Below are 10494 nucleotides of genomic sequence, written 5' to 3' on the forward strand. Positions count from 1 at the left end.
CCGATGACGGTAGGTATTTTCAATACGACGTACTCAAACCTGCTAGTGCTGGCCCCTCGATCTCAAGCGTAATCGTTTCACATTTCCACAGCGGGTTGATTTATGGAAAAAAAGTGAACTTACATACAAATATAGCAAGTAAGTAAAAAAACTTTGTTTACGGCGAATATGAGAGGCGATGAGACGATTCTGTCCATGCATTACCATTTCACTGCGAATGTTTGATTATTGCTGCAATTTTGCGTTACATGTTAGCTACATTCAACGAAACAAGAGCTACATCAGCATAAGACGTTTGACAAAAATGTTTGTGTAAGGAAGTGCAAAATTGACGTAAAAATGAAAATAATTTGCTTTTTATCAAATTAGATAATTTGTTATACAACTCTGGTCATTTCCTTCTAGAGTTAGCATCTTTTACAATTAACCCACCAAAATGACAATGGCATATTAAATTCATTTTCATGCTGAATCTCACATACAAAAGTTCGATTACATATCTTTAACGTCAGCTTCACTGGAAAACACCAACAAAATGCTTATGGCTGAATGACCCAATTCAACCAGCTACCAACCATAGAATTGAAATCGAAAATGCATTTCCAGATCGACACTTTATTTACAAATTTCTTAGAGTCGCAATATAGAATCGACAATATGAGTTGAGCGATTTTGTTAAAAAAATACGGTGCACAAATTTTCACAGATTCTTTTAAATTGTTGATCATGTATTTTTCAAAAAGTTACCTGGCATCCCAGTGTTTTGCTCTCACGGCCAGCGTTGCCAAATTTACATCTGTGTTAGGTTCTTTACTGGCACAGTTAACCTCACTTTTCTTGACTTCTCGCTTGCACTGTTTACATGGACTTTGAAAAAATTGTGGACGACTAGATTCGCTCGAAGAAAATCGTAAAGAATTTTTCTAAGTCCATGTAAACAGTACAAGCGAACTGTCAAAAATGAACACTCAGTTCATTTGTGACGTCAGCGTAAAATATTCAGTTTCGATAAAAATATCTTTTTACCATCCAGTTCAGATCAGCTGGAAATGAACCGGAATTTCGGCTGGTTCCAGTTCGTATTCCGGCTCCAGTGGCACAACCGATTCTAGTTAGAATCGGTTGTGTCACTGGAGCCAGAATACGAACTGGAACCAGCCAGAGTTCCTGTTCCTTTCCGGCTGAACTTTACTGGGCAACTGTGATAGCTGAAACAGGAAAAAAACAGTGGAAACCTGTGATAAATTTCCGAAAAATCTGTGAAAAATCACAATATTTCCAAAAATCTGTGAAAATTTGAGAATCTTTCATCAAATTGCCAAAAATCTGTCGTCTGTGAAAATGAATCTGTGATCAAAAATTAGGAAAAAAAAATCTGTGAATATGGTAACACTGCTGACGGCGCTTGATCATCTGCGCCTGCGCAGAGAACAAACGCGCACGCATCTCACCATCACCACCAGCGACAGTTAAGTTCAGTTCAGCGGCGATCGCGGTACGGTTCGTTTCGGTAGTGCGCAGTGTAGTATGTTTTATTCGCATCTTGCACAGGTTACTGAAAAATGTCGTAGGAAAAGTATCACATTCCGGCATCGTAAATACCTGCTTTCAAGTTTTTTTTTTTCGCCAATTGGATTCACGGTTTTTTCTCGCGTACGTATTTTCTGCTCGATCAATGTGGCCCTGCTTGTGTCGATGGTGATGGCGTCCCACTGTAGTGCAGTGAAAGAATGGCGGCCTTCACTTTAATATGAGTGAATAATATGCGATGAAGAAAAGTTGTTCCAGAAGAAGAAAAAGAAGTGCAAAAGCAGAGTTTAGTGCTGTGTTTGTGATTTCTTTTGCATTTGTCGTCTATGGGACGAGCTAAGAAGGCCAAGGCCAGTGATGGTGCAAATGTTGCAAAGTAGTAGGTTTTTCGATTGATGGCACTGACACCGTGCCGGTGTTTTGCACTGGCCCAGTGTCAATGGAACACTCCAGTGCAAATCGAGTGCTGGCTTGAATGTGTGCGTGTAGTTACTTGAGCTGTCATTTAACAGCTGATGCTTGTTTGTGTACAAAAAAATGGGTAGGAAACGAACAGTTTGTAAGTTACTATCAAGTATTGTTGTTCTAGAGCGGTTCTACCTGCAAATAGAATGGTTACCACAAGCTTTTGCAATCGAGCAGCTTGAAAGAAAATAGTGTCGAAGTTTGAAATTAACTAGTTAAAGTTTGTTTTCTAGAAAAAACTGGAAGTGCTCTGAAGCAATTCCCTTTTCTTCTGGTAACAAACAGCAGTTTTTTTTGCTCATGTTTTCTCTAGAGAAACTGAAAGCAAGAATCCAGTACTGGGACAAATCTTATCTGTTTTTGGCTACAGTTAAACTGAAGTGTAAAACAATTTCATGGGAAACACGTTACTTGACGCTGTCACTGTTGATTAAAAACTATGCAGTAATAAATAAAATATGTTTGAAAACTCTGGTCGGGACTTTCACCAACATTTCTTTAAGTATTCATAACTGGATAGAGGTTACTCATTTGTATAACTTCTCAAAATGTGCGGATATTCATCCAGTTCAAAGTTAGCGAGACCATCTCGCACCGCGCTCCAGAAAGTTTTTTTGGTATCTGTTCGGCCATCTATGGAAGCTGTCCTTCAATGTCAGCTTTCTTCTCCGAGCAGTCTAGATAAGCCGTGTAGTGTCGGTAGTGGTTGCTTCAACCGGCTAAGAATTACACTACGGACTTCCTGTTCCGGTGGTAAAAACCAGCCAAATCGGGAATCCCAGTGTCATCCGACTCGTCCTATGGTTAAAATTTTTGAGGGGGTTTAAAATATTCTCAATGGCAAACGGAACCTGGGAAGAGCCGGGCGAGCATCCCAGTATGCTGCATTACGCAGAGGAACGCTCGTTCAATGCACCAAATTTTTTTTTTTGCGTCGACGTTTAGCGTTATTTTGCTGGATTTTTTAGGGGTTTGCTGAAACTTTCGGCTGATTGTAGTTCAGTGAAGTTTTACTGGGTTTCGATTATCAAATTTCGATGGGTACAGACGAACCTGCCCAGAGGCCGTGTGGCATCCTGCCAAGAATTGAGCCGCTGAGTTTCTGCTCCTACGTCCTAGGAGGCGACTGAAAGCAGGAGTCCCAAAGTCAAGGTGTAGTTCCGTGCCGATGGCTGGATGGTCTAAAATATGTCAGTCGCGCACGGAGCATTTTGGGTTTTGCCCTTACTGTGTTATGCGAATCTCTGACACAGTGGACCATTATTTTCCTCGCAAATCGTGGGAATCAAATGATCATGTCCCATTTAATCCTGATATGGCGCATTGTGTTAACATCCCAATTTGCTTGGTGTTCTCTAGTTGTTGTGCAATATATTATGGAAATGAAATGTGCAGTTTTGTAACCAACAATGGTTAGAATAGCACAAATCGTTCTCCAGCATAAACGTACATCAATTATGAATCTATCTCGACTAATGCAGGAACGTACAACTTCTATAGCATTGGCTCAAGAACCATATTTCCATAATGGAAACTTCTATATTTGAAAGTTTCATCACACTGCCTTCGTTGCTTATAACGAGACAGGCATGACAAACTCACGTGAAATACCTCGTGCTTGCATTCTTGCTATTGACGCGTGTCTCATCGGAGCTCACAACTCGCGATGTCTGTGCAATCTGCTTTTTTCAGCGATGCTTTTTTGCATATAAGTCAAACCTGTTCCGGCATCAACACAAGAGGTTTGAAGGACGCATTTGACAACGGCAGAATTATGCTTCTCTGCTCTACATGCAGGGAAGAGTTGAACGGTCGAAGCATTCGTACTTTCATCGCTGAGACCCAACTCGCACCGCAAACGATTTGCCAACAAAAGTCGAACAACTTTCTAGTGCTGTTGTGGCGCTAAGTAAAAAGATCGACAATATGCCTGGATCAGCAGCTCAGTCTGTGTGGACAGCACCGAATACTCCTACATGGCCTAGGGGCACTAAACGTTGCCGAATGGAAGACAAAACAGCTGTTCAGGCCCCGTCCGATTGTGGAACCAATCTGATCGATCTGAGTGATCTCTCAGTACGCTCTTTTATTACCAACGTTGACAAATTTTAGCTATACTTTTCTGGCCCCAACCCACTAGTCACGGACCGTGACGCGCAGAAAATTATATCCCGTTGTTTGAATGTACCTGAACCCATTGATTTGGTACGGCTTGTATCGAAAGGTAAAGATGTCGCCGGCATGTCATTCGTGTCCTATAAAATTGGACTAGAGCCCGGTATGAAAACAAAGGCATTAGAGGCATCTTGGCCCGTTGGATTGTTATTTAGGGAATTCATACATCAGCCAAAAAACTTAAATCGACGAGTGATTCCCCTCAGCAACGAACCGATATCAGCATGTATGCGAAATTTCTCCACAGTTGAGGATCTGTTCGCCTTTGCAGAACCGTCGCACAAATTCGCGCAGAAATTGCGATCTTCGTTATTATAATTAGATTTTCGTTTATTCATCAAGACTATGTGTTGTCAGATGAATTATATATATATATATATATATATATATATATATATATATATATATATATATATATATATATATATATATATATATATATATATATATATATATATATATATATATATATATATATATATATATATATATATATATATATATATATATATATATATATATATATATATATATATATATATATATATATATATATATATATATATATATATATATAAATATATTGTTTAGCATATCTACCGTATCCTTCTGATGATTTGAGAAGCATTGTATATTGCTGTAGCAGAAATGGGCTCCCGCTAATTATGGGCAGTGATGCAAATGCTCATCACATCGTTTGGGGCAGACATAAATCTGAGAGGCTCTGAAGTGATGGAGTACATAAGTAGTACAAATCTACATAGTCTGAATGTGGGACCAACTTTTGCGAGATCTGGGAGCGAGGAGGTGTTAGACATAACGCTCTGCTCTGAGTTTTTGTATGAGCTGAGAATTTGGCAGGTTTCAAATGAAACTGAACCGTCTATCCGATTGTAAATATATATTTTTCGATCTTCTTGATGTCAGCCTCAGTATCTCGTAATCCTAAATTTACAAACTGGGCCCTCTTTTTGGAAAATTTGGCGACTAAATTTCATGAATATTAGCCAACAATTAGTAACCTAAACGACTTGGATGACGTCGTGAATATGACAAAATCATTCATAGTAGCAACCTGCGAAGAAACTTGACCACTTCGTACTGTTAAATCAACTAGGGAAACCCCGTGGTGGAGGGCTGAGCTTGAAAGCATGAAGAAGGATATGAGAAGAGCTTGGTACTGGCGTCAGCGTGATGACTCCAGGGCTTTCAGGCCATCGCGTAGTGCATATAAGAAATGTCTTAGATCTGCAGAGCGGGCTGGCTGGCAAAACCTATGCACTACTGTCTCTAGTCTGAACGAGGCTAACAGGTTAAATAAATAGGTGTTCCTAGATATTGAAGGTGTTTTTGACATTGTGTACTTCCAGTCTATTCTAGAAGCGACTCGCGGTCATGGGGTATCTGTATGTATCTCATCCAATCTATCCAATCCAATTGACATCCAAAAACTCTGCGGAGGTAAAGACTTATGGTCTATAAGCGTAATACACAATATAAGAGAAACTACCGTCAAGATCATATAATTTCGAAGCCGTTAACATCGAAGGTTCAGTATCTTCGGAAAACTTTTGTATATGGATAACTGCCAAGCCCGGAAAAAGAAAACTTTGATATCCTAATTACACATAACAGATCAACCAATCAATCACAAAGAAGGACCCCAAGAACTTGATGCGGAATGGGAATGTGGTAACAGCTCGTACAGGAGCAACTACCAGGTGGAAGGGGCCTGTTGAGTTGGTATTGAATGCACAAACGAGTGGAGAAAGCACAAACAGAATGGGATTTGAAAATGATGGACAAGCTGTGGATGTGAAGTGCGAAAGGCCACTCGAGAGTTGAAAAATGGCAAGGCCACTGGGAAGGATGAACTCCCGGCTGAACTTCTAAAAGTCGGGAGTGATTGGCTGTAATAAGTAATGGGTGGAAAAAGAAATGGCTTTGGTTGGATGCCGCCATGCAATACTCTCACGTATTCTGATTAGCAGGCTGCACCCGTTGGCTGAACGATTAACGACGGATCAAATAATTTCCGCTCCTTCATGACGATGTCCATGTTGGCCAAATACTTTTTGACCATCTGGCCGATAGCACTAACTTGTTAATCTTTATTGGACCACCATGGTCCAAAAATACCAGAGTTATTCCGCAGTGCGTTAGGGTTAGTCAATTTTGTCATTTAACAGAAGTTTTCTATGAGATTAAACTGTTTTAAAACTTGTAGGATTTACTAAAGCACAACATATTGATGTATTTTGAGGAAGACTATGTGCAAGAACCAAATCTGACATTTTCAGATTACAAGTGACCTTCTAGGATCATATTCCGGATTCACCGAAACTGACCATCGCGACCAAATGGCCTCAAAACTTGCATTGAATGCGAGGGGAACGTCACTTCAGAATGATTGTTTTATTCCGTTCAGTTTTACATGAATTCGTACTTTTTCCGGTAATTTTAGAAAATTTTGCCAATTTTCTAACAATTCGAGCATTGTTAAGAAAAATCGCAGAAATTACAAAAAAACTATCAAATCTCAAGCAAATTTTGCTCGAATTTCGACGATTTTTATGGAACTGGCAACTCTGTATACTCAATGTTTGAATCTTTCAACAATTCTGACAACAAAATTTATGTTTTTGTTTTGATTTGGTCATGCAGTTATGCTGCTGGAAATGTTTTGTTTTGGTTTCATCGAGCACTGAAGCTGTCAAAACGTGAATTTCGAGCATTTCATTTTGTTTTTCATGACACATTTCAAACCATCTTCGGCCATTTGAAACTATTTTTTGGCAATGTTGAAAATTCGAATCAATTTCGAACTAACTAATGTAAATCTTTATCAATCCGTTCAGAAATATAAATTTTATGTTCATTTCATCAACAAATCGAGGAGTGTCGTTCCCCTCGATTGAATGCCTTAAACTATCTTGTAAAGCTCTACAGATATTCTGGCTACGTCGCATGATGAAGATTTGCGATTTAATAAAAGCGTCCATCTGGGACCAAAATCTGGATTCACCGGAGAACTGGTCAAGTGTCCTTGTTGTTTGAAAACGTTGTATTTGGTTCTGGGACATAGTCTTCTGCCACTTACATTGGAGTCATATTTACAATGGACCCAATGAACATTCATTATTAACCTCTTGTGGCTAGTTCCAGGGCCCTCGGGGAAGATTGGCCAAACCTCAAATTATTTCAGTATGGTGGGCTTTAATAAATTCTACAAATTTTAAAATAGTTTAAGTTTATTCTCATAGAAAATTTTCATGCTATTAATAGAAAAACTCCAAATGGCAAAACCAAATAGCTCCAATGCAATCCGGAATAACTCCGGTGTTTTAGATCACGGTAGTCCGGTCTCCATTAGTATGAACTACAATAATACACAGTTCTTTTGGCGTATAAACCATCCAGATTGGTTAACTCTGTCAAGTGATATGAATTTCGGTTGTGAACTACTTGCGAAAAAACTCTGGAACAACCTTCGCCGAGAAGGAATCCACAATAACAAAAAACTGATCCTGCGGACGGAAGTATCAGTATCCACCAACTCAACGACTTCTTCACTGACGGGCACCTACAGCTGCGTACACGAACAATACACCAAAGTGATTTGCCAGCAAGAGCGCTTCCGGACTTCACCAATAGTGGATTTCGCTTTCGTTCACCTCTTCAATGCGATCATCGATAGTCGCAGATTTCCGAAAATTGGAAAAAGGCCATCATAACGCCGATTCCAAAATCTGCCAATCCCTTCGAGCCAAAAGACTATCGTCCAATTAATGTCCTCCCAGCTATCTCTAAAATATTCGAGAAAATTCTGCTCGACCAGATCTCTAGGTATCTGGACAACCATCGACTACAGCTGCTTGCCAAACATCAATCAGGATATCGAAAACGTCATAGTACTACCACCACCCTAACAAAAGTCGTACACGATATCTATATCAACCTAGACGAAGGCAACTGTACTGTGATGGTTCTTGTCGACCTGTCGCTTGCTTTCAATCTGCGTATCAATCTAGCTAGAGGAAGAGTTTGGTTTCTATGCTGATGATTGCGACTTGTTAACATCATATCTGAAGCACCGTACTCAGCTTGTCAAAGTAGATGGGAAGAAGTCAGCGGAGAGAGTACTTACAGATGGAACTCCCCAAGGATCCTGTCTCAGTGCACTGTTATTTTCCCTATATATTAATAGCATGCCTGAAATTCTCTCTGCGAATACCACCTGTACGCCGACGACAGGCAAATCTACATTTCCGGCCCGGTGCAAAATGTAGAAAATATGATCAATATATTAAATGCTGATCTCAACGCAATCGAACAGTGAACAGCGAGCAACAAACTTTTTCCTAACCCACAAAAACTCAGGCTATAATCTTCTGCAGCATAACACCCCTAAGGATCTCATTTTGCGGAGATTACCCCGCTGTCCAAAGAAGTCGACAATCTAGAGTTAAAAATGGACTGCAACTTAAAATGGGCGGCACAGGTGAATAATATCACAAAGAAAGTATTCGGCACATTATGGACTTTCCGCCGCTTCGCATCTGTCCTTTCGACACCCACACGCAGGAAGCTGATGCGGAGCAGTCATCGTACCTTATCTCACATACGGTGACACGGTATATGTTCCAGGTTTATCAACTCAGCTATAAGAACAACTACTAAGATGCTTTAAAGCCGGAGTTCGTTTGTTTATAACATCCGGAAAAGGGAGTCTTTAGCAGCTGTCCGCAATACAATTCTAGGGCGGGACCTGATGCAGCACTACCAGTTTCGCATCAACTGCTTCATGCATAGTAGGTTTTACGAATCGCACCCCGGATATATCCTGGAACATCATCAGAAAAGTTTCCGGAGCGCACAAGCTCATTCCACATCCCAACGAACACTATCAGCAGTAGAAAAAGTGTGCTGATTTACGGAGCCCTTCGCTGGAATGCGCTTCCAAGTAAAACCGACAATCACCAGCTTCAAGGAATCACTACACGAGATCTGAAAAGGCTATCAAAAACCAGAACTTATTGACGTGCATATTAATCCTTCCATTTGTTATAAATGTAATGTTATTTTTCCTTGACCTGAAAAACAGTTGACACAAATAAAATTACAAATCACAAAAAATAACATTTTTGAAAAAAAGCGCTCTGCACGTATAATTTTTCAATGTACCAAATCGAATGTCAACAAGAACAGCTGTTAGCGGCCATGGCTGGGTTGTTTTGACGTTTGCGTTGTTGGTGTTAGTGAGTGCACTGGCTCCACCGACAAAATTTTCGGTGCCAAATATCTACCCCGAAATTGCACTGAAATTGCACTTTTTTATTGCAGTTCCAATCAATGGAACATGGTGTCGGTGTTTTGACAACACTTCTGCAAGAAAAGTGCAATTTCAGTGCAGAAAACTCCACCAGTTCCTTCAATCGAAAACTCTATAGGTATTTTACATGCGCGATGTATTTGATCGTGCTCAGTAGGCTTGTGATTTTTGCTGTCCCGGGCTGGAGAGAAGAGTAGTCCGGTGAGTGTGCTTCGGAAGAAAAAGAGAGCACTGCGGCGACTTCATCCAGTGTTCGGATGAATGGGTCGCTGATGGGTTTCATCGCAGTAGTGCACGGATGTGGTTGAGCAAGATAGGGGAGACGAGTGATGTAGTATGCGATCTTTTGAGGTCGCTGTGTATTGCAATGTTGGAGAAGTTGGTAGGAAAAAATACACAGGAAGTAAGTGTAAATGTTCAACTAGTTTGTTGTTTTTTTTTCGAGCGGCGTAAAAGAAAGTGTTAATTTTTTGTAGAAAAAATAAATGTGTGAGAATCTGTATTTTAAGAAGCTGCATAAGTCATCAGTTTTTTGCAAGTAAGTAAACATTATTTGTGCGTTTTTCCAAAATCGGATTAAATTAATTAGCTTCTCACGATTTTTGGAAAGGAAGTTTTAGGTCTATTAATGAAGGGCATAGTGGGATGCTTCTTCGAATATTGGAGGGCATATTCTGAATATTTTTCTCAGTATTATGACGTAATCTTACTCAGAATTCTGACGGAATGTAAACCGAACTCTAATAAGTAATATGACAAAATATCCAAGATTCTAATGAAATCTATTATGATACTGATGAAACTCCGCTTAGAATTCCGATTCAATCTGGCAAAGTATTCGGACAATATCCAGCTCGGGAGTCGATCGCTATCTTACTTATTATTTTGAGATGAGTATTTTCAGAATTCAGCCGGAATCCTTCTGCGTATTTTTTTATTTCGTTTTCTGTAGCTTTCTTTGCTCAAGATACTGAAAGGATGTCGTTAGGTAT

Source organism: Topomyia yanbarensis, chromosome 1 (assembly GCF_030247195.1).
Source record: "Topomyia yanbarensis strain Yona2022 chromosome 1, ASM3024719v1, whole genome shotgun sequence".
In the NCBI taxonomy this organism is placed as follows: domain Eukaryota; kingdom Metazoa; phylum Arthropoda; class Insecta; order Diptera; family Culicidae; genus Topomyia; species Topomyia yanbarensis.